Genomic DNA, 25,881 nt, shown 5'->3' with positions numbered 1-25,881 from the left:
CTGTGGTAGAGTTCGCAGTCCTGAGGGATACGGGGGTGAAGAGTCAGGACCCTGAATTTTAGGAAAGCAGACTTCCATCTCTTCAAGGAGGTAGACAATAGTACCCCCTGGGAAACTGCCCTCAGGGACAAGGGAGCAGAACAGCGCTGGCAGATCTTTAGGGATGCTATTCATAGAGCACAAAGAGCTCTCAATCCCCAAGTGTATGAAATCAATTAAGGAAGACATGAGGCCAGCATGGATGAGTTGAGACCTGCTGGTCAAACTAAAGGGCAAGAAGGAAATGCACAGGCAGTAGAAACAGGGACAGGTATCCTGGGATGAGTACAAGGACATTGCCCGGTTGTGTAGGGATCAGGTCATGAAGGCCAAGGTGTGGCCCGAGCTGAACTTGGCAAGGGATGCGAAGAATAGTAAGGGCTTCTACAAGTATGTCAGGCAGAAAAGGAAGTTCAAAGAAAGCATGATCACGGGGTCAAATCTCCCATGATGAGCAAGACTGGCAGACTGGTAACAACAGATGAGAAAGCTGTGGTACTCAACAACTTCTTTGCCTCAGTCTTCACTGGCAGTCTCTCTTCCCACACCTCTTGAGGGGATGGACTGCAGAGACAGAGACTGGAGGAGCAACATCCCTCCCACTGTAAGAGAAGATCAAGTTCGAGACCACTTGAGGAACCTGAACATGCACAGGTCTGTGGGACCTGACAAGATTCATCCCAGAGTCCTGAGGGAATTGGCTGGCATAGCTGCCAAACCACTCTCCATGATATTGGAAAAGTCATGTCAGTCAGTTCACGGAGTCTGAAAAAAGGGAAACATTACATCAATTTTTTAAAAGGGTAGCAAGGAGGACCCTGGGAATACTGACCTGTCAGCCTCACCTGTGTGCCTGGGAAGATCATGGAGCAGACCCTCCTAGAAGCTGTGCGAAGGCACATGGAGGACAGGGAGGTGATGCGAGGCAGCCAGCATGGCTTCACCAAGGGCAAGTCCTGACCAGCCTAGTGGCCTTCTATGATGGAGTGACTACATCAGTGGACAAGGGAAGAACTACTGATAACATCTATCTGGACTTCTGTAAGGCCTTTGACATGGGCCCCCATAACATCCTTCTCTTTAAATTGGAGAGATATGGATTTGATGGGTGGACTGTTGGGTGGATGAGGAATTGGTTGGATGGTCACACTCAGAGGGTAATGGTCGATGGCTCAATGTCCAGGTGGAGATCGGTGATGAGTGGTGTCCTGCAGGGGTCCATACTGGGACCAGTATGGTTTAATATCTTCATCAGTGACATAGCCAGTGGGATCAAGTGCACCCTCAGCAAGTTTGCAGATGACACCAAGCTGAGCGGTGCAGTTGACACACCTGAGGAATGGGTTGCCACCCAGAGGGACCTGGAAAAGCTTAAGGAATGGGTCCGTGTGAACTTCATGAGGTTCAACAAGGCCAAGTGCAGGGTCCTGCACCTGGGTTGGGGCAACAGACCAGGTTGGGGGATGAAGGGGATTGAGAGCAGCCCTGCCAATAAGGACTTGGGGGATACTGATGAATGAAAAGATGGACATGAACCAGCAATGTACACTTGCACCCAGAACGCCAACTGTATCCTGGGCTGCATCAAAAGAAACGTGGCCAGCAGGTCGAGGGAAGTGATTCTGCCCCTCTGCTCCACTCTGGTGAGACCCCACCTGGAATACTGCATCCAGCTCTGGAGCCCTCAGCACAGGAAAGAGGGGTCCACAGGAGGGCCACAAAAACTATCAGAGGGATAGAACACCTCTCCTATGAGGACAGGCTGAGACAGTTGGGGTTGTTCAGCCTGGAAAAGTGAAGGCTCCAGGGAGATCTTCTTGTAGCCGTTCTGTACTAAAAGGGGACTTACGAGAAAGTTGGGGACAAACTTTTTAGTAGGGCCTGTTGCAATAGGGCAAGGGGTAATGGTTTTTAAACTAAAAGAGGGTAGATTTAGACTAGATATAAAGAAGAAATTTTTCACTACTGTCGTGGTTTAGCCCCAGCCAGCAACTAAGCTCCACGCAGCTGCTCGCTCACTCCCCCACGATGGGACAGGGGAGAGAATTGGAAGTGTAAAAGTCAGGAAGTTCATGGTTTGAGATAAAGACAGTTTAATAGGTAAAGCAGGAGCCACGCACACAAGCAAAGCAAAACAAGGAATTCATTCACTACTTCCCATGGGCAGGCAGGTGTTCAGCCATCTCCAGGAAGCAGGGCTCCATCATATGTAATGGTTTCTTGGCAAGACAGACACCATCACTCTGAACGTCCTTCTACCCCTTCCTTCTTCGTCCCAGCTTTATATACTGAGCATGATGTCATATGGTATGGAATATCTCTTTGGCCAGCCTGGGTCAGCTGTCCCACCTGTGTCCCCTCCCAGCTTCCCGTGCACCCTCAGCCTTCTTGTTAGCAGCCCAGCACAAGAAGCTGGATTGTCCTTGACTACTTAGCAACAACTCAAAACATCATCACGTTATCAACATTTTCTCATCCCAAATCCAAAACATAGCCTCACACTAGCTTCTATGAAAAAAATTAACTCTACCCTGGCTGAAACAAGGACAAATACAAGGGTGGTGAAATACTGGAACAGGTTGCCCAGAGAGGTGGTAGATGACCCATCCCTGGAAACATTCCAGGTCAGGTTGGACAGGGCTCTGAGCAATGTGATCTAGTTGAAGATGTCCCTGCGTATTGCAGGGGGGTTGGACTAGATGACCTTAAAAGGTCCCTTCAAACCTAAAGGTTCTATGATTTTATGATTCTTTTTTGCAAAACTTAATGAGAAGTATGATGAGTAATTGTCCTAGAGCTAACTGCAGTAGACAAAAACATCTGGACCATATGAATTTCTTCCAGCCAAAGGTCTGTGCAACCATTGCAGGGTAGGCCTTGTAATCCTTGAAGAACTCCAACATATCATCTACCATGTATGCAGGAGTCTTAATTTTGTAAGAATCACACACTGCAAGCATAGAGAAAATGCTTTAGAAATAACTGTCAAACAGTATCATTCATGTTAACATTGCAGAAATTACTCATCAAAGTAGTGCTGGTAATTTATGTTCATTCATCTGCTTCAAGTAGTGCATGGATTTCACAAGTGGTTTTTCTGTCACTTCTGTAAGAGCTATAAAAAATTAAGTTTGTTCCTGCACAAGAACTGGAGATTACCCATAAAATCATCACAGAAAGTGTTTACACTGGTGTATGATGCTGTTCTATCTGCCCTTTCAACACCTTTACAACTGCTCTGTAGCAGTCATTCAGGTTCTGTGCTTTACCCAGCAAAGAAACTCTGAATGTGTTATCACTGTCCTTCTCTAAGGTATATTCTTGAAGCTATTGCCAAATTTATTTTGACCGACTGTGACATATTTCAGGCACCAGACCAATGAAAAATTAGTGTGAAAATCATGAACTTTAAACTACAGTCTTAAGGTTGTAGTTTAAAGAAATAGGAATGATGGACTCATGTGAGATGTAAAACTTCAGTAACCTGGAACAGCACCTGAGGTGGATTTGCAGGTCCTGGGAAGGAAGACACCATTTATTTCCTTTTCCTGAGAGTAGACTCAGTATCAAAACACAGCCCTGTAGAAACATCCTATAATATGAAAGTCATAGGAATCAAAGGATTCAGGGTGAAGAAACAGTTTTATCACACTTTTAGCTTCTCTTGACCCTTTGACAACATTCTGAAAAAGCCTCATATATGCAATAAAAGTAGCATCCAAAAAAAGCCTCGGAGATGTTCCTCCATGTGTTTATGAAACCTCATTAAAGAAGTGACTTGCTCTTGCAATCAAGAAAATACTTTTTGCAAGTGCTTGTAGAACTCTCTATGAATCTGGATCCATCATTTGCTTAACAGATTGGTGTCTCCTGAGTTGTCTACAGTGAAATAATTTTTCTGTAGGTGTAGATATTCTAATTAGATATGGAAAGAAGAGCAAGGACAGATACATTTGGTGGAGATACTGACCACTGTATACTATCAGTAATTAATTAGTTCTAGTAGTGAGCTATATTTCTGTTGTATTTCACTTGATAACATCCCCATTTTAAGAACATGTAATTTAAACTACCATTCACTTTTTATTCCTGTTGACTAAAATATTTCTTATGATGTATTAAGCTCTGACATTGTTCCTTTCAAGCTGGAAGTAGGCTTCTATGACAATGAGACACAATAGCCAAGCTTGTCTTAGACGGGGTATCACAGTCAGCTATTTTATGTTGTTTCTCTGTATCCCTTACAAATGAGATGATATTCACACAATCTTACAATTTGTGCACTAGAATGCAAAATATGGAGGCACTTGTGCCACCCTTTGCCTTGTGCTGCATTATCCCACCATGTGACTAATGTGTAAATTGTTGCTGTAAGTAGCAATGCAAGGTAAATGGAAAGATTCTTCAATGCAAAGTCTTACTAGACTTCTTTGAATGGGAGAAGTTTAAAAAGAAAAGTTCATACAGGTCCTAAAACTGGTAATAGTGTTAGGAAAGTCTATGGGGTAAAATTTACAGAAAGTGTTAAGGAATGTCAAGAGCAGATCCTCCTCCAGCAGCCCTTCCTACCTGGCTGCTGGAGTCCTGCCCAGCATCCAGGCAATTTGATAGGCACTGCAATTTAATACTTATCATCTCTGACTTCAGCCATCTAAGTTACTTATCAGAATCAGAACTCTGTGTTCCTTTACAGTTAAAAGAGGGAGGCATGCACCTTCAAAAGGCCAAATGGATGGCACAACTTAAGCCATTATCACAGGAAGAGGTGACCTCAGCTGGCAATGTTTTCTTCCATTGAGCAAAGTGGAAGTTTACATAAGAGCCTCAGCCTTAGAAACAGGTATTAGATGTGTATCTTAGGCTGTGAATACCAGGAACTGACAATGTAAGTACTTTAAGACACGTTTTTTTCTTTACTAAAGCAATTAATAGCACTATCAACTCTTACCGAACACATCGCTCCTGTGGAAAAGATGTAAGTATTTCCTTTGTGTGAGACTGACTGGAAGAAAAGCTCATTTGAGATCACTTAAGGTCATCAGTCTGGGCATGCTTTCAACAGGCATGCCAAGAATACAGTTGCAATGCGTATAGTGCCAACAGGTACATCTGTCCACATTTTGCACCATTTATCTCAAAACTGGTCTGCCAAAGTGCATATCAACTCCCAGTAACTGGAGGTGTTCAACTATTCTGATGTCTACACAGTAACTAGTTTTGGGGTCACAGAGCTTGTCCTCCCACTTCTGGGGTGATTGGGTCCCTGCTTTAGGATCAGTTTGTTGTCCCCTTTGGGATGCTTTGGTCCTTTCTGAAGTCTAATTCATTTTATACTGGTATTATATATATGTATTATATATCAACATAAGTAATCTATCATAAGTACATCTGCTGTTGTTGATACATTGGTTCACTAATGATATCTAAAAATTTGTAATAGTATATACCTACTTGGTTGTTGCTGTTGTTTGTTGCTATACAATTGATTTCTTCCATACTACTAATTGATACTGTATTATTGATTGCTGAGAGTAATTTGTAATAGCTTGATAGATATATATATTCCCTTTATTAATCACACATTTACTTGATAGTGGTGATTTTTGTGGTATTTTAGGTAATCTGTAATAAGTAGAGAACTTTAGATGACAAAGCCTCTGTGTGCTTGTGTATCATGGAATCCTACAAACCCATGGTTGTGATCTCTACACTACTGCGGGCCAGGCAACTCTTTAGGTCAATGACAGCATCCCTTCAGGGCCCGTGGATTTATGTGTGGCCAAATACCAGGGTGGTTGAAGTCCCCCTTGACGATCAGGGCCTGTGAATGTGAGGCTGCTCTTATCTGTCTGTAGATGGCCTCATATATATTTGTTCTTCCTGGTCAAGCAGCCCACTACAATGTCCTCTTACATGCTTGCTCTTTCATCCTTACCAATAAGCTTTCAGTTGGCTCCTCACCCATGCCCAGGCAGAGCTCCATGCATTCCTTCCAGCTGCTCTCTCACACAAAGGACAAATCCCCCTACTCGTCTTCCCAGCCTGTCCTTCCCAAAGAGTCCATATCCCTTCTTTACAACATTTCAGTCATGGGACCCATCCCACTATGTCTCTGTGATCTCAACAAGATTATTGCTCTGCAACTGTACGCAGATCTCTAACCAATCATGTTTATTCCCCATACTGCGTGCATTAGCCTTACAGGCACTTCAGTGGTACCTCAGCATGCTGATTTCCCAAAAAGGGTTTGGCAGATTTCTCCTTAGTGGTGCCTTGTAGGAACTTCCTTGCTTACATGCAAGTGACCCAAGTTTTAATGGGGTACAAGATGACCCAAATTATCTTTCCTAGTCCCTGGTTTCTCCTCCAAAGAAATTACAGACAACCCACAGTTGCCCCTCCACCAACTGGGTAAAGAGACCAGAAGTCCTCTACTTCAAAATAAGGGGGGTAATTACCTATTAAGAGCTGATGTTTTCACAATGTTTTCTGGAATTCTTGAACCATTTTCCAAAAAATAGCCATCAGACAAATCACAAGACATAATCAATGCAGACCAAGTGGCAGTTCTGAGCTTTAAATAATACTCATACAAAGCTTAATATAGACTAGAACACCCTTCCCCTTCCAGGGTCAGCTAACTGCTCTTCATATTTCCATGAATTCAGAGATTTTATGGGAATGTGGAGGTGCAACAAGGGAAAGAGTTGCCTTGTTGATTATCCTTGTAAATCCAAAGATGCTGGTTGCTAAACCTAGGACTCCAAGGTTGGTGTCTAAAGAGACTTGCTTTGGAAGCATCTCCTTTTACAGCTCATCAGCTTTTTGTACAGTTGATATCTTATCTTTTGCATGGAAGAGGTGCAATCAGTTGCCAGTAGCATCCCAAGGGCTGACATGCACTGAGTGGGTCAACATTAGTGCGCCCTATCTGTGTGCCTGGATGGAATAGTGGATAGACTGGTTCAGCGAAGATGACATCAATAGTGTAGCTATTAGAATGATTAGTCATGCTATAAAAGGAGATTTTTCCAGCTTTGTAGTCAAGGAAGACCCTGACCCACTGTCCTGGTTTCAGCTGGGATAGAGTCAATTTTTTTCCTGATAGCTGGTTTAGGACTGTGGTTTGGATTTGAGATGAAAATAATGTTGATAGCACACTGATGTTTTCAGTTGTTGTTAAGCAGCCAAGGACGGTTCAGCTTTCATGCTGGCCTGTCAGCAAGCAAGCGGGGACGCACAGGAAGCTGGGAGGGGACACAGCCAGGACAGCTGACCCAAACTGGCCAAAGGGATATTCCCTACCATATGACATCATGCTCAGCATATAAAGCTGGGGCAAGAAGAAGGAAGCGGGGGGACGTTCAGAGTTTTGTCTTCCCAAGTAACCACTATGCATGATGGAGCCCCACCTCCCTGGAGATGGCTGAACACCTGCCTGCTGATGGGAAGGTGTGAATGAGTTCCTTGGTTTGATTTGCTTGCATGTGCAGCTTTTGCTTTGCCTATTAAACTGTCTTTATCTCAACCCACAAATTTTCTCACTTTCAGTCTTTCAATTCTGTCCCCCAGCCCAACTGGTGGGGGAAGTGAGCGAGCAGCTGTGTGTTGTTTAGTTGCTGGCTGGGGTTAAACCACAACACCCACATGGGTTTGATCCTGATTTGCAGTGGGGTGATGGGGGTAGTCATGGCCACACATTTTTTATGCCATAGCCATAGAATCTGGTAGCCTGTCTTCTGCTCAGAGTCCTCTGCCCAGCTGCTGCCTGACTCATAGCAGATGTTGTCACATCCCACCTGTGGGGAAGGTGAAGTGACTCAGATTTACAAATCCCCTCAGTGTGGATTAAGGTGAGTTAACACTCAAGGCCCATGCATAAACAATACCTTTAAGGGGAAATTTCTATAGAATAAGTATTCTGTAAATGTTGGCCCCCTCACAATTATATCTACCTAAGCTGTGCGACATTACGGGAAATCTAAGTAAGCCTTCCGTTACTTAACAACTTTAAGAGAAGTGAGAGAATGGGGAGGGGAGGAGAGAGAGATATCGCCAGTCCTGGATCCAGCATCAGACCTGCCAATGAGGGTATTTGGTGTGGAGAGCCCAGAGATTCATATGTGCCCCTATTTATGGGCTCTGGTCCTGGACTTCTGGAACCTTCTCTTGCTCCAGTCCCAGGAGTGGTCGAGACACCTGTCAGTCAAATCAGGAGGCTCCTCCCCATGACTTAACCTTCTGATCATGTTGGGCTCATCCTTCACACCACCTTGTGGCTCAGACACTCCAAAGTCCTCTTCAACACTGGTGACCTGAACATACTGTACTGAAGGAGACAGGGAGAAGAATAAGCAGCTGATCAGGCACTTTATTATAGCAAAACTGCTACTCAGGCCAGTTAATATTAACAAAAGCATACTAGAGCATTCACTATCCAATCCCACCATCCCGTAAGTCCAAGTTTTTTAAGCAGAGTTGAGATCCACAAGGCAGGGTTCCAATCCATGTTCCATTCATTCGGTAACATTGACTGGAACAAGTCTTTTGTCTTGGCTGCAATTCCCCACAACTTTGGACATGCTTCCTTGATCGTGGTTGTGGTATGGCATATGGTAATGCAGCATTCCCCAGCCATATGGTTCAGCACTCCATATACACCTTGTTCTTTGACTAATAGCATATCCAGCGCTAGACAGTTCTGCAAGGCCATCTTTGTTACCTGTTGAATCTGCAAATATCATTCTCCAAAAGCATGTGCAGTCCAATTACTCAAAATATGTACACGCCAGGTCTAACTTTCTAATACAAACTGGTGTGTTTGTATACCTGGAGCGAAATAGGCCTCAAATGCAAGGGCCACTTTCATTCCCCAGGTGCTATTACCCACTCAGGTGCAACCTGAGGTGTTTGAACATCCTGTTTCCTCCAGTTATATTTGAGGTCATTGAAGTCAAATGTTCATTGATGGAATATTGATGATACAGCATTAACCCGCTATTTTGTGTACATGTAGGTGTGGGTACATTTTCCCATCTGAACACGCCCAGAAAGTACCCTGAGGGGCTGGATATTTAGCGGTGGAGCATGTTGCTGGGTCATAGGGTTCGGTTATTCTGGTTCCACCTTCCCACTCAAAATTCCACGTTGTTTTGTGGGTAAGTGTGACCACACATTTTAACACAGTTTCTTGATTGGTAATGGTTCCATTACACATGGGATTCCCAAGTTTAAACTCTGGTACCAGAAATCCCCAACAAGTACGCATAACCAGAATAAAGGTTCACAGTCCTGGGATACATCATGTTTCTATGGGGTCCCACGTTTATGATCTACAACTAATCATCCATGAACAATTCATTAGGGAGGTATCCTCAAGGAGTAGGAAATCTACTTCTCATGCATCAATTATACTATCTGGTTTGGACAAAAAATGTTTAAAGGACCAAGCACATTCATAACAAAAGTGGTCATGGTGAGCATAGCATTCCTTTCTGTCAGGGATTTGAATACACCAACCCGGCGATAATGGAACATTATATTCGTGGTTTATGGGTTCACTGTGAGGTGGGGGGTCCCACCAACATACAAAATTACAAGGGATCTCCACCTCTTGGGGAAACCACTTCAAATTCAGTATAAGATTACAAGGGATCTTCACCCCCTTGGGACACAATGTCCAATTCTTTTGGGCTGCAAAGGCAGCATTTGTAGTTCCTTTGCAGAGCTGTTGCTTCCAACAGGTAGTACTCCACATGTCTTTCCAGGTTGTGTTAACTGGAAATTGATAAGCCACTGGTGAGGGTATGTACCAAGTTGTCCTGCTACACTCTTGGAATGTGGATGAGTCAGCTCCCCACAAACATTTTTCCTTCTCATGTGTTTTGAATACAGTTTTGGTTTAACGTCTCTAGCTTCAAATTTAGAATTCATGAGAAATTTAGCCAAATGATGGCAAATTTAAGACCCGCTGACACAGACATGGTGTTGTCCACACAAAGAGCTTGGTCTGTTCAATTCCAGATTCAGGTAAAACCAGTAATCAGTTCCCATGTCAAGTTGGGTTGGTTTTCATGATGAGATTATACATCCACAAAGAAAGAATATAAACTTCTCCCACACCATTTTTTCCCTAGTAAAGAACAAAAACAGGCCTAATAAAATCAGACAAAAAATGCAAAAAATGACCCACTCAACAACCAAAAGCATAAGTCCAGCGGTGGGCTTCTAATAACCTGCAAAATATATACATAAAGATGAACAATGATTAGAAGGATGCGACAATCCGTTGGGTATGCCACCCAAGCATGAAGATTGAGTGGGTTTTTAAGGTTATGGGCACCACTCCCACTGTCAGCAGGTCCACCAGAACAGGTTGTGCTGGATAATGGAGTAGGTTCGCAGAATCCTTAATCTCCTTTTTCCCAGAGAGTATAGATGGAGGCTTGGGACAGAACACGGTAAGTCGCGGGCACCCATTAATTCCCCAGTGGCTATTGACTCTATATACCACATCAGACACCCACTGTGCCCACCAAGGTTCACGAGGTTTCAGGGTCAACTTTAGGAGCCCATTAGTAAGTTCAACAATGCCATTCACCTGGTGGTAATATGGGATGTGAAAAATCCATTGGATCCTTTCATACCGTGCCCACTCTTGAACCATGCGAGCAGTAAAGGGGTTTCCATTATCCAATTGGATTGATTGGGGTTTGGGTAAACAGCTAAACCATGACTTCAAACCCCTAACAGTACGGTCTCCTATTGCCTGTTGTACTGCTTCTGCTTGAGTTAACCCTGACACGACTTCAACTCCTACTAGTATATATCATATTCCTTCAGAGATCTGACACAGGCCAATGTAGTCCACCTGCCAAGTGTCCCACAAACCTTCATTATCTCTTAAGTGTAGAGGTTGGTCCTTAAGAGGGTTGTGTTCTCCTAATCAAGTGCTGCATAGGCCACATGCACAAATAATGGTGTTATACAACTCCTTGGTTACAGATAACCCTCTGCTAACTGCCTCCTTGAACAGCTCTTTACTTCCCAAATGGCCTCACTTTACATGTCACCATTCCAAAAAATGTTCCTATTTTTCCCCCTCATTCTCTATGGCCACCACTGCTAAGCAGGTCAGTGAGTCCACCTAATTATTCAAAAGATGAACTGGATAATACCCTGCCTGGTGTGCAGCAACCCATCCTACTAGAATGGACTTCTGTTTAGCGACATTTAGGATTTCTTCCCATTTTTTTTTTGTTTTACACCAGTACCCCATTGACTTCCCATTGGTTTTGTTCCCAAAATGGGAGCCATTTGGTACATCCCTTGAACACAACATACGAATCCATGTAAATAAACACTGGTTCTTTAGTCTCAGCTTCTCTAACCATGCTCCACACAGCAAACAGTTCTCCCACCTGAGCACTTCCCTCACCTTCCGTCATGACCTGGTTCCCCGAATCAACATGCAAGGCTACCACTTGGTATTTCCATATCTCCCCCTCTCTTCTAGAGGACACATCAGTGAACCATATGTTCTTTAAATGGGGTTCAAGTGGAGGGGCAGGATTTATATAAGGAGGAGGAGGTCCTGGGTCTGGTTGATTACCGGGTGGTTCTTGTTGAAACAAGGATCTAAACAATTATAAGGTTTTAGCATGTGTCACTAATCAACTGTATGTTTTGCAGATTTCTTAATATATGGAAGATTATTGATTACATGATTAGTTTGACATTAGTATAGAATTCTTTAGCCTAATAACTATGTGATTATATTTAACGGCCTACTCTCATAGTCCTTAGGCTGTATTTGCCTCAATGCTAACATTGTAACTCTGTGTAAATGGTTAATCACAATGAAAGCAGGCCTCATGGAAATTAAAACAAAGAAGAGTTAAGAGCAAGGATTGACAGATTAAAGAAAACAAAGATATCTTAACCTTGAGCATAGGGACAGACTGGCAGGAGTGCTCTAACAAGGATGATAGGAAGGAACCGCTTGGCTGGACAACAGAAAGGGCAAATATCCAAGGAGAAGAGATTATCCTCAAGAGACCCATGACCATAAAAGGGAAAAAGGAGTAGGGGACTAACTCCCCAAACGACCACCGACAACCACCCGAGATTCCCACACAAGCATAGTGTAGTTTTGCAATGCCAGCATTATGTAAATGTAGTAGATAAGCAAGAAGGCAGTGATTTCTTGGAAAATGTGTGAATATTCATGTCTTTAAGGTATATAAAGAATGAACTTTTGTTTCAGCACACGCATATTAGAAGATATCCTCCATGCGTCCAGCACTGCAATAAAGATGCCTGCTTAATAACACTTTGATGTTATTGAGTTTAAATTTCTTAAGTTTGGATTTCTTTGAAACATTGTATTTGGAGTATTTTGTGTGCTCCCTCTATCTGACGCATATGGCAGCGATGATGTAGGTGTGCATACCACTTTCTTACTGTTTCTCATTGTGCAGCTCCCACAGAGGGCAGGGTTCTGGCCAGTACCAGTTTCAAGATCTTTAAAGGTCCTCAGAATGATTGGTTGTTACCATATGATGTTTTCAGCTTCCTGTAGAGCTAGACTAATCACAAAGAGGCCTTTTTGCAAAACTGAATATTGTTTTTCTGCATCTTTGAAACTGCATGAATAAAACCCAATAGGGCGGGTTGGACCCTCAGGTCTGCATTGCCACATATGTATGGGTAGTCTGTGAACTGCAAAGCCCCATTCAATATGGAGTGGATTCTGTGAGGTGTATTGGCCCTAAAGGCTGATATACCCCAGCCTCAAAGATGAACAGCTTTAAGGTTTCTTCATGAATGGGGGTCCAGTCCCAGGTGATCTTTTTGCATGTCAAATTGTACAGGGGATGGGCTATGATGGAAAAAACTGGAATGTGTTTTCTCCAAAATACCAGCAGGCTTAGGGCATGTTGTAGCTCCAGGCATTTTGTATTTTATTTCCAGGCATTTTTACTTCCTTAAGGGTAGTCCACGTTTCAGGGGGAATACACACTGTTCTTTCCCTCCACCAGCTATCCAGGAACTTTACCTCGGAAGATGGGAGTTGTATGCTTTCTGATGGAATTTGCAGCCCTAAATTTTCTAGGTGAGTAATTATCTGTTTGAGTGTGCCTTACCACGGGGGCATCAGGGCCACCAATCAATATATCATTGATATATTGATATACTTCAACCCCCTCCTCAGGAGAAACTTGGGAGAAGCCCCTGTGCAAGCGCATAGTGAAAAATGGTGGGCAAGTGGCATTATCCTTGGAGGAGACATGTAAAAGCAAATTGCATGCCTTCTCATGTAAAGGCAAAGTAATCTTTGTCCGCTTCCTGTAAGGGGACCACAAAAAACCTATCTTTCACATCAGTGGTTCATAAAATCTGGTGGGCTTGCTCCTGTATGGTCGCAATCAGTTCAGCCATGTTAGGCACTGCAGCTGCCAAAGGGCCCATGTTGGCAATTATGATTTTGGAGAGCAATGAATGATTCTAGGGGGACAGGCCAGTAGGAGGCAACACAATTAAAAAAAGATTAATGCACCTGGATGTAATGGTCAAGAAGATGAAGATGTAGTTATACTTAAGCAGTAAACCACACAGACTGAGTTGATCTTTTATACCTGAAATATGTAACTTGTCATGAGATCAGCAGAATCCACAGCAACTAGTGTAAAGGTAAAGGTGGCAGGGGAAATCATGACAACAGACTCGATTGAGGAACTATGCAAATTATCACCCCACTCTTTCTAGAAGCATGAGTGATAATTTGCGTATGTGTAATCAGTAGTAAGCAATGTGGTAATTACTAGCCAATGAATGCAAATATGGGAGGTTCTCTATTGTTTTCGCTAATCGTGTAACAGGATAAATATGTGGCAATTTCTTTGTGTGGTGTGCTAGCTTTGTGGAATACCATCTAACACTGATATCTGTGCAAATATGCTATAAATAAAATATGTCTACTCTGTGTGTATATTGGAGCATTGCACACCAGGTATATGATCCCACTTTCGGGACATTGAGACACCAATACTCAATTGTCATTGAGTATTGTCAATGGCAATTGTCATTGCCATTTTCCATTGGGTTTATGTACCGGCCACACCCAGGAGTTATCAGGTGAGTGAGTTGGGGTAATTATCCCTTGTTCTTGCAGTTCAGTTATCATACGAGTGATTCCTTCCTTTGTCCCTAACAGTGGGGCACAGGGTTTTACATTAATGATTTTGGAAAGAGGAAGCACAGGCGCCGGTTGTTAAAAAACTTACGAGACAATGGGGAGTCTGAATTTCTACTCCCTTCCTTTTGAGTCTACCCATGCTCTACTCTTCAATAAATCAAGTCCTAAAATATTCTTAGGCAAAATACCCAATATCATCGTGACCTCAACAGGAGATGCATCTCCCAGTAACCAGCACTTGACTTGAGCCATTGGCTGTGGTTTGGAGTTTCCAAAAACATCTGTGACCCAAATTTGCTTTTTGTCAGCAAATAATGCCATTGAAGTTAGCAATATCCACACAAAGTGCTGACATTTCAGCACCCATGTCTACTAGAAATGTAACTGGGGTTTTAAAGGGACCAAGGGGGAAATCAATCAACAAGTCCTCCTTATTACTTTCCATGAGCTTTCTTAAATGGACCCACTTGCTCTCCCCCAGCTCACTTATTGAGGACGGTGCATCCAATTTCCCATCCCAAGATCAATCATGTTCTTTTCAGGGGCAGTAGGTGCCTTGGAGGCAATTACCACCAGGTCATCAGATAGGGGTTTCGCTCTGATACTCTCTCGAGTGGGCTGTTCAATTTTGGGGTGCACCTTCCTTTTGTCCTTCCAAACTCGCATGAACTTTTCGAAGGCCATAGTAAGCATACCATACATTAAGTCCTGGAGAATCCACTTTTCAATTTCCTCAGCCCTCAACAGGTTTCTCTTTGCCCCTGAGGTTCACAAGGGGGGTGCCGATTTTCCCACTGTTCCACTCTTCACACAGTGGTCTTTGATTTTGTAGTTCCCCCTGTGATCCCCATCTTTCTACTATAATTTATTAACTCTTGGGCTATCTCTCCCCAGGTCATGGGTCCTCCTCCTCAGGGTCATCTCCCTCCTTGTGGGGCTAATGCATCCCAGGAGTGGTTGAGACACCTGTCAGTCAAACCAGCAGAAGTGACACTAGGCCCCTCCCTGCGACTTAACCTTCTGGTCACTTTGGGCTCATCCCACACAGACACAGCCCAGCAAATTTTGTCCCTGTTTCAACCTCTCAGCAGTGGTGGCCAAAGGCACAGACAAATGATTCCAGCATGCAGTGGTAAGTAGAGAAACACCAAGAGCTGTGTGGCAGCTCCTGGGGAATGTTGGTGAAAAAGACATTCCTGAGGTTATCTGGGAATGCCAGGTTGAGGTGAGCTGTCTGAGGGTCCCAAGTCACTTCTCCTAGGTCAGAACAGGGATGATGAGGAAGGAGGAAAACAAGAGGTGAGAGGTAGATTCACCAGGGAAGAAAAAGTAAAACAAATCATGAAGTGAACAGATCACGTGCATGCATTAATTACCATCTGGACTTAAAGAATTCTCTTAGACATTGTCCTCTAGCTTGAGTAAAGGAAGCAGAACTAGAGAAAAGGCACAAGGTACATGGCACAGGTATCAGGTTCAGTTTCATTGCAGGCAACAGCATCTCATCCAGTATCAACACCCTATTTATATCCTGAGTAGCAGAGCTCTTACACAGCCCAGGTAGGAATGCATGAGTTCATCACAGTTCAGTCCCAGGTACCTTTCATTACTCATCCACCTCTTCCCCTACCAAGGGAGAGGTGGAAATTCAGTATGGAGTTGTATTCAAAGGAGGAAATTCTTTGCACTGTTAGAATCATAGAATCATAGAATAGTTTGAGTTGGAAGGAACCTTTTAAGGTCATCTAGTCCAGCCTGGTCTAGTTGAAGAAGTCCCTGGTCATTGTAGGGGGGTCGGACTAGATGACTTTAAAATTTTCCTTTAATCCCAAACTTTTCTATGATTCTATGATCAGGTTGCTCAGAACCCCATCCAACCTGACCTGGAATGCTTCCAAGGATGGGGCATTTACCACCTCTCTAGGCAACCTGTTCCAGTATTTCACCACCCTCGTAGTGAAAAATTTCTTCCTTATATCTAGTTTAAATCTACCCTCTTTTAGTTTAAAACCACTATCCCTTGCCCTATCGTAACAGGCCTGCTAAAAAGTTTGTCCCCATCTTCCTTATAAGCCCTCTTTAAGTACTCAAAGGCTGCAATAAGGTCTTCCCGGAGCCTTCTCTTTTCCAGGCTGAAAAACCTAACTGTTTCAGCCTGTCCTCATAAGAGAGGTGTTCTATCCCTCTGATCGTTTTTGTGTACAATCTTCTTGAATAAAAAAATACGTCTTCTTGAATAAAATTCTAAAAACAATAAGCACTAAAATTTAGTCATTCAGCATATCCAAGCTTTTTACTCACTATATTACCTTACTAAAAATTACCTTCAATTCTAAAAGTAATGCAATTAGCAGAGGAACCTTCCAAAAGAACTTTTCTTTCAGCCATTAGACAAAAAGTCCCATTCCCTTCATGCACAAAAAACACAGATGTGGTTAACAGCAACATTACTATAGGAGCAACAGCTTTGTTCCCATGCACATGCTTCCTCCCATCTTGTAAAAGATCTGTTGGAAAGGAGGTCATCTCTTATTGGTGTGGTTGAGTGTATTGTAAGTGTGATGTTGAGAGTAGACATGCAAATGTGTTTTTTTTTAACCTTGACATGGTTTAACCCCAGCTGGCAACTAAGAAACACACAGCCACTTGCTCACTCCCCTGCAGTGAGATGGGGGCAAGAGTCAGAAGGGTAAAAGTGAGGAACCTCGTGGGTTGAGATAAAGACAGTTCAATAGCTAAAACAAAAGCTGTGCATGCAAACAAAGCAAAACAAGGAATTCTTTCATCCCTTCCCATCAGCAGGCACGTGTTCAGCTATGTCCAGGAAAGCCATGTTAGTGGTTACCTGGGAAGACAAATGCCATCACTCTGAATGTCCCCCCCTTCTTTCTTCTTCCCCCAGCTTTATATGCTGAGCATGATGTCATATGGTAGGGAATATCCCTTTGGTCAGCTGGGCCCAGCTGTGTCCTAGCTGTGTTCCCTCCCAATTTCTTGTGTTCTTGTGTACCCCTCAGCCTACTTGCTGGTGGGATGGTATGAGAAGCAGAAAAGGCCTTGATTCTGTGTAAGCACTGCTCAACAATAAAAAAAAAAAATCTCTATATTGTCAACACTGTTTTCAGCATAAATCCAAAACATAGCCCCTTACTAGCTACTATGAAGAAAATTAACTCTATCCCAGCCAAAACCAGCACAAGCCTATATTTCTGGCACTTCAATAACAGCAGTCAAACTTTTTTTTAAGCTGTAAATGCAAGAAGCTTTTTCTTTTTTGAGGAGAAGGTAAATGCTAACGTGTGTCATGTTAGCATAAAGATTCAAGCATGGAGTAGGCTGGAGAAGTTCTCTTTTGTTACATGTCAGAGTCCTACCTTTTTCACAGGTTTAAAAATGGGAATTCTAGTTCTATTTCTTTTTTTTTTTCTTCTATTAATCAGGTTAACTTTCTCTGATCTCAGGGGCCTTGCCTTCCAGAGAGTATTCTATAATGGCAGGAGGGAAGAGTTATCCTTGCTAGTAAATCCCAAGAAGAGATCAAAACACCTGTGGTGGCATTCTCTACTTTCTACCACACTCCTGTATTTGGTATGCCCTTTCTCCCTGACAGTACCTCTCAAAATTTTCTCTATCTCAAAACCTATAGCTAGATGAAAAATCAGATGTCCTGACTGAAGATCTTGATCTGAACTGATTTCTGGAGGATTCTCCTTTGATTTATACTTTGGAAGTTTGAAGCCCTGCAAAAGGGCTTAAATTTTTGAGAGATCAAAAGCTGCTTTTAGTTAATTTTGTGGTTTAATCATATCATTCCGTTTATAATATCTGCTTGTACTAGAACTGTGAAAGCTAAGCCATAATGTGTGTACTACAGTGTTTGTTTTGCTCGAGACCCTTTTTATGCTAGGTACACCTAGTGTTTGTAGGGCACGCAACTCTGCATAATTTGTGGAAGCCTGGGCTGGTTTGGTTTGGCAACTGGTCGTACAACAGTTTGTCAGACCTCTCTCTGATCCTAGAAGTGAGCACTGGAGCCAGGGCACCCTTGTGGTGTCTGTAGTAGGTTATAATTGTTCCTGGGACATCATAAAGCAGTACCTTTCATCTCACCCTTTTTTCCTAAAGTTTGGGTTCAGTGTTAGTACTCTACAACTTTATCCTCAAGCTAAGCAGTGTGAATAATTCCTTTTCGACACAAACATCCCTCCACCTAGCTCAGGAAGTTCATGCATCCATACATGAACTCTTCTAGTGACTTCATGGTCTCTGAGTAACACCTTGACCTACTTCTTAACAGTAACAAGATGTCTCTATCCTGCAAAATCCTACAGCGGGAGCATACATGCTTCCCTGTATCAGATGGCAGAAACTGAGTGGTCCTCCACCTTGACTGAGAGCTGGAAATGAGATATAAACCTACTTTTTTTTTTTTTAATGGAAAATCAAAGATATTAAATTGTGTTTTAGGGTTAATCATCAAACCTTTCTCCTCTCCATGCATGTTGGATGTATATTGTTTAGGATGTTGCCAGAGTCTTACACTCCTATTAGAGTGACCTCTCATTGATTTCAAGGAAAACATGGATGGTTTCTTTCATGGATGGTTTCTTTGACTGCAGAAGAAACTTTGACACACTTTGTATGGTCAGTAATACAAGTTTATTGTCTTGCTCCAGGCCATGTTGATTAGACTCAGGACTGACCAACAGGCAGCCACAGCCACTGGGTGGGTTGAAGCATAATTCTAAAATCTGTCAAGGTGATATTCAGCAGCACTGGAGCTTCTGTTTGCCACCACTTCAGTTTTGCTGTTTTTTCACATTTTTGTTCTGTTTGCTACATGATATCATTCTTTAATGGTTCCTATAGTGAAGATAAATTGTTTCCCCTGTTGATGTCCAGATCATCACAATTAAAAATGAGTTGACCTTGATCTATCTCCCTGTGTTCCTAGTCACTCTCAGGTTTGTAGGACACCTTTTATGATATCATTAAGAAGTATGCAGACTCTAAGTATTGCTAAGGAACAGTAAAGGTCAATTATCCACATAATCAGACCTTGTGTTTTTGGTCTTCTGCTGCTACGTACTTTCCCCATTTTGCTGTAATGCTTGCATTTTAAATCACATTACTGTCTATACCCATATTTCATTTTCTGCTGTTTCCTCACACAATATATTGAGATATATACCTCAGAGTATATACCCTTTCATCTTAGAGTTGGACTATCCCAATGGGGTGCATGGGGAGTTTGGTAGGGTTTGGGTGCGGAACAATGGCCATTCCTGGTTAGGTTGTTCAGGAGCTCTGGACAATGGCATGTGCATTCATCCAGTCCCCACAAGTACTTTAAGTTGCCCAAAAGGATCATTCTTACCCAAAAGCTAACCTACAATTTTTACCTCGCTACTAAGGTACCCATCTCTGTTTTCAACAAGGTCTGTTATTTCTTGCCTTCTTTGGTCACGTGTGCTAGGTCTGTTGCCTGATAATACTTTTTTTTCTTCCTAAGGTTCATTGTTCTGGACCTCCCTATATCATGTCATTAATCAGAAAGATCCCCACCACCAGTACTGAAGGTACCTTCTTTACCACATCTCCTGCAGTAAATAAAGATTTAGCATCCAACTGATTTCTTTGGGTAAGGTTTATTTAAGAGATGTGCCCATCAAGTGGTCTGACCATCTTTCACAGCACAGACCAACTGGCTCAGTTTTATCGACTACCAGAAGGGACCTTCCCATTGTATTTGGAGGGAGGCTCAATAACGCAGGGCATGTATATGTGTTGGTCTCTTTGGTCTCTGACATTAAAGTTATTACCAGGATTTCACTTTACGAAATCCTAATGGATAGAGAGATTAAGTGATGTGAGGTGATATTTATTCCTGAAGCCTATCCTTCCCTTCACCAGTTTTGAGTGGTACCTGGGGAGCTGGGTACTCCTGGATAGGAGTTGCTAGAGTATATCTAGAAACTGGCAGCCCATAACTACCATGGAGGCAATCCTGCTTGAAGTTGTGGTATCTAAGGGAAGCCTAATAGAGCTGCCTGCTAGAACTTGGGCTCAACTGGCATAAAGGAACCCTAAAAAACTAATTCAGTTTTAGTCTTCTACACAGCAAATACCTAATATCAGAGATCTATTCCACTACTTTAATTTTCTAAATAAATGAAAAAGAAAACATGAACAAAATGCCTGTAAGTATTCTCAAAGGACTTGTCTGACACTGCCTATAGTTGCAGAGGTCACAACATGAGATTAGATTTGGGGCACTACTACATTACAAAGCACATTACCATTGAAATAGTGCCTGTGACCATCTGAAAAGTTAGTTCCTAAGGACTGTTCAGTAACACATCCCTCTTTTAGGGGGTGAGGTAAATCAGGAAGCCCTGCAACAGGAAGCGGGGGCTGCCTACTCTCTTTCACAACAGACAGATATGGCAACATGCAGTCTTTAGATATTGCTCCCTTTTCCTTTCTCCATTCCAGGAATGAACCTACTTGTATATTCTTTTTCAACAGTTCTTAGGTTCTCGCAGTCCTGCTTGGACTCCTGAATCTCCATGGTACACATGGAGAGTAATACAGCCTTGTTGCTGTCCTTCGCAGGGCTTCTTTGACTTCCTTATTCCTCAAGCTATAAATCATAGGGTTCAGCATGGGAATTGCCAGAGTGTAAAACACAGAGATGATCTTGTCATGCTCCACCGAGTATTTTGAACTGGGCCATAAATACATGAAGGATCCCGTCCCATAGAACATGGTGACAGCAGTCAGGTGGGAAGCACAGGTGGAGAATGCTTTGCGTCTGCCTTTGGTGGATTTAATCTTGTGGATGGTAACCCCAATGCAGATGTAAGAGGTGAGAATGAAGAGCATGGTTGAGATGACGAGCACAGTAGCACAGGTGAAATGGACCAGGTCAGAGATGTAAGTGTCAGAGCAGGAGAGCTTCAGGATGGCAGGCACATCGCAGAAGAAATGATTGATGATGTTGGAGTTACAGAAGGACAGGTGGAATATAAATAATGACTGAATAGTTGCATTCACACAACTCATGAAGTAGGAGCCACACACAAGGAGCATGCAGAACCTCTTGGACATAATGACAGGGTAGAGCAAGGGGTTGCGGATGGCTATAAATCGGTCGTATGCCATCACGGCCAGGAGGTAGCACTCTCCTGTCACTGCAATACAGAATAGGAAGAGCTGAGCTGTGCATGCTCTGTAGGATATGACTTTTGTCTCAGCCACAAAGGTCATGAGTGTGCTAGGTATAATGATGGTGGAGTAGCTGACATCTAAGAAGGAAAGGCTGCTGATGAAGAAGTACATGGGGGTGTGGAGCTTGGAGTCAATCTGGATGAGCACAATCATCCCCAGATTTCCCACTAGGGTAAACAGATCAGTAGAAACACCATGAAGAGAAGGACCTGCAACTTCAGGTTGTCTGTGAATCCCAACAAGATAAACTCAGTCACCACAGTGTGATTCCCTTCTGCCATGTATCGTAGGTAGGAAAGCCAAGATTACACTGCAGAAAACAAGGCAAACACAGGCTGACTGTCAGTGGGTCAAACAGGCTCTCATCAGGCTGACCTACAATGAAGGTATAATTTTGTGTGTTTTCCTATTCATGTTTTTCAAGTTCTGAACTCAGATTATCTCACAGACATTTCCTGCCTTTCAGGAAGTCTTAGTCTGCTTATGAAGCCTAAATATAAGCTTTCTCTTCCCAAGAATAAAAAATTAAAAAGAGACCTTGGAAGAACTGATTCTGCCCATTTCCTTGGTCCAAGGAAGAACAAACTCTTTTGATGTAACTACTTGAAACATTGGTCTAATTTGTTCTTTAAAAACTCCAGTACCATAGATTTACCAAGTAGTCACTTTTGTTTCTTCTTAAAAAGTTAATGTTATTCAGTTTTCTCCCAAAGATTAACCCCAATTTTCCCATTGTAATTTAACTGAAAAACTTTTTGTGTCCTCGCCTCCCATTGTGAGCAAAAGAAACCACTTTTCCGCTTCCACAATTTCACAGAATCATAAAATCATAGAATATCTCAAGTTGGAAGGGACCCATAAGACTCATCAAGTCCAACTCCCTGCTCCTTGCAGGACTAACTAAAACTAAACCATACAACTAAGAATGTTGTCCAGACACACCTTGAATTTATGCATTTTTCCGTGATCACTTTTAACACAGTGACCTTTTTGGTATATTGCTTTTCCTAGATTTCTCCTGTAGGGTGTTAGTTAATTTTGTAAATTGTTATCTTGAATGAAATAGTTTGTTCTAATGGCAAACATATCAAACAGAACCTTAGCAAAATGAAAAAAACTACTGCTCAGAAAGCTGGTAAACCCAGGTCCTAAAATCGGGGGGTAGGGGGGTGGGGTGTGGAAATAAGCAGAGATTTTCAAGAATACCTGTATTGTTATACTGTAACAGGGGGAAATGGGAATTCTTCCTTCCCCAGTAAAGCAAAGGTATCAAATATGTCTAATATATGCATTCGTACTCTTCACAGAACTTTTAATTCCAGCCCTGCTCTTACCTTATGACTCACATCTTAGCATGTTGGGTGCATTAGTGTTTCTTCTCTTGTCAATGTAAAAGAAACAGGAACGAGGAAAATGTTCTGTTAATGCAGATTTGACCGCAAGGTGTACATTCTCTATTAGCTCCAAATAAGGACTGATTTCTATTTTCTAAAACAGGAAATGAAGACGTACTGTATCTCTAGCAGAGTCTGAGAGAAGAAAATCTCTCACACCTTATCAGTAAGTAGGTATTTTAGCAGTTATCATGCACATTCATATACTTTTGAGTGTAGAACTCCTGATGGGCTACAGAGTCTGAACCTGAGACAAGGCACAGTGGGACCATTAAAATGTCCTTTTTACTCCCAGTGGAGATAGCCTGTCCTCTCTTTTCATACAATTAGACAAATGGACTTTATTCCTCTCAGTTTTAGAGAACTTCTTTTTTTTCCCATGGTGTTATTTTCACCTGGTGTTATTTTTCTTGTTTTATTCTGCTACTTAGTAACCTAGGACTATAGGACAATAAAATCATGAATTATAAAAACACTTTCCATATTGGGAAGGGAACACAAGCAATGAGAAAAAGTTGTTTCTGTTCAGCAAGGATGAATGCTCTTCTCCCAAAACTTCTCTGAAACTGACCAGTAATTTCAGCTCCACCAACATGTTGTAATCTGATGCTCTGGGTTGGGTGAATTAAATCACTGAGGAAGTGCTGCTTAGGTCTAGTTTCACATTCTGAGGAACATGTTTCTCAGGTGGTCTGAAACACGCTAAAGGCATAAGTACAGGTTTGAATTGCTACTTCAAACACTTTTAAGCTCTGCACTGGATCCCTCAAAGTGTGGAATACTTCAGTAAATTCATTTAATTCAAGCCAGAAACTAATATTCTTCTGATCCCTCAGCCAACCTGATGATCTGTTTCTCAAGGCTTTTTCTAGTTTTACAGAACTACACCAAATGATTAATGTTGCCTGTTTGTCAGTTGTATCAAAGCTGCAATATTTTCAAATTCTCAGAATAATCACATTGAAATAAAGTGATTCTTTCATTTCTTCATAAAATCACAGAATCATACAATCGTTTGGGTTGGAAGGGACCTTTAAAGAACATCTCGTCCAATGCTCCTGCCTCGGTCAGGAACATCTTTCACTAGAGCAGGTTGCTCAAAGCCTTGTCCAACCTGATCTTGAACATTTCCAATGATGAGGCATCCACAGCTTCTCTGGGCAACCTCTTCCAGTGTCTCACCACCCTCACTGGAAAAAAATTCTTCCTTATGTCCAGGTTAAATATACCATCTTTCAGTTTAAAACTGTTAGCCCTCATCCTATCACTACAATCCTTGGAAAAAGTCTTTCTCCATTTTTCTTACAAGCCCCCTTAAAGGATTGAAAGAACGCAATAAGGTCTCCCGGGAGCCTTCTCTCCTCTGGGCCAAACACCCACAACTGTCTCCAGCCTTTCTTCATAGGAGAGGTGTTCCAGCCCTCAGATCATTTTCGTGGCCCTCCTCTGGACCTGCTCTTTCTTTGGTTTATGTTTTTCTTGTACTGGGGACCCTAGAAATAGATGCAGAACTCCAGGTGAGGTCTCACCAGAGTGGAGTACAGGGGAAGAATCATCTCCTTCAACCTGCTGGCCATGTTTCTTTTGGTGCAGCTCAGTATATAGTTGGCTTTCTGGGTTGCAAACACACACTGACAGGTCATATCGAATTTGTCACTCCCCAAGTCTCTCTCCACAGGGCTGCTCTTGATTCCCCAGTCTGTACTGAAAGTGGGGGTTGCCCCAACCCATGTGCAGGACCTTCCACTTTACTTTGTGGAACTTCATAAGGTTTGCATGAGCTCACTCCTCAAGTCTGTCCAGATCCATCTGGATGCCACCCCTGCCCTCTAGCAAATCAGCTTCACCACTCAGCTTGGTGTCTTCTGCAAACTTGCTGAAGGTGCACTCAACCCCACTGTCTATTTCACTGATAAAGATATCAAATAGCGTTGGTCCCAGTACGGACCCTTGAGGGATGCCACTTGTTAATGGTTTCCACTTGGACATTGAGCCATTGATTGCAACTCTTTGGACATGGCCATCCAGCCAATTCCTTATCCATGTAACAGTCCATCCATCAAACCCATAATTTCCAATTTAGCAGCAAGAATGTTGTAAGGGACTGTATTAAAGACCTCACAAAAGTCCAGGTAGATGACATCCGTAGCTCTTCCCATGTCCACTGATGCAGACATTTCCTCATAAAAGACCACTAGATTAGTCAGGTGTGATAGGCCATGTTGACTGTTTCTTAACAGGGCAAATCTTACCTCTGAAGTCACTGTTTAGGAAATAATATGCTCAGTCCAACAGTAATGTCTCCAATCAATACTGTTTCTTGATTTCCCTGAGTCAGTCAATTTAAGTATTAAATACCTCATCATTCTTTGACCCTACTAGGTATGAGCCTTGTTACCAGTTACACAGTAAAGAATTCTGTGAAAATTATATTTCTTGAGAATCCTTCTGAGTTAAGTGCTTTTGACTTCCCCCATCAGGATAATTTGCTTTATATTCTTCAACAATTCTTTTATTGTTTTCTGTTTCCAATTTTGAATGATCCACTCTTTTTCACTTTGAAAATTTTCCAGGCCAGCAAGTACTTCGCATACTCCCACTTGGTTTGTTTAATATATAAAACTTCAAAAGCTGAAGATTCACAGTGGCAAGTCACTTTGTAGTCAAGGATTACACTTAGCAACTTTCTCTCCCTGCAGTTCACAACAATGTTGCTATTGCAAATCTTCCTCTTTCTGCAGCTCTTATCTTCATTGATTTTTTCACATCATAAGTGGAAGGGCACCAAGTTGATTTTGCCCATATTTCCAAGCATGACAGTGAAAGGTAGAGTGAGAGTCTACAGATGTTTCAATTCTATCTTTGTCATTGTGTTATCTGACCCAATCCTTGCAGGCATCTTTAAAAAGATTTTTAATTTGTTTCTTAGTAAGAAACAGACAAATATTTGGTACATATTTTCCTCTGATGCTCTCTGCACCATCTGGAATCACATGTTTTGTTTTGAATTCAAGATGACAT

At 42.4% G+C, this 25,881-nt stretch overlaps 1 pseudogene across 1 annotated transcript; it reads right to left on the bottom strand.

The window, feature by feature from the left end:
• Positions 1-8,168: 8,168 nt before the first annotated feature.
• On the bottom strand, positions 8,169-21,976 carry LOC309413373 (olfactory receptor 5J3-like; annotated as a pseudogene). The gene is made up of 3 exons: positions 20,829-21,976; positions 11,477-11,550; positions 8,169-8,368 (listed from the first exon to the last, which is right to left on the bottom strand). The product of its transcript is annotated as an olfactory receptor 5J3-like (transcript).
• Positions 21,977-25,881: the final 3,905 nt, after the last annotated feature.

The sequence above is a fragment of the Phaethon aethereus genome, assembly GCF_964289735.1.
Source record: "Phaethon aethereus genome assembly, chromosome: 25".
In the NCBI taxonomy this organism is placed as follows: Eukaryota; Metazoa; Chordata; class Aves; order Phaethontiformes; family Phaethontidae; genus Phaethon; species Phaethon aethereus.
Note: the sequence above shows the minus strand (reverse complement) of the source record. Positions and strands in the feature narration are given on the sequence as shown.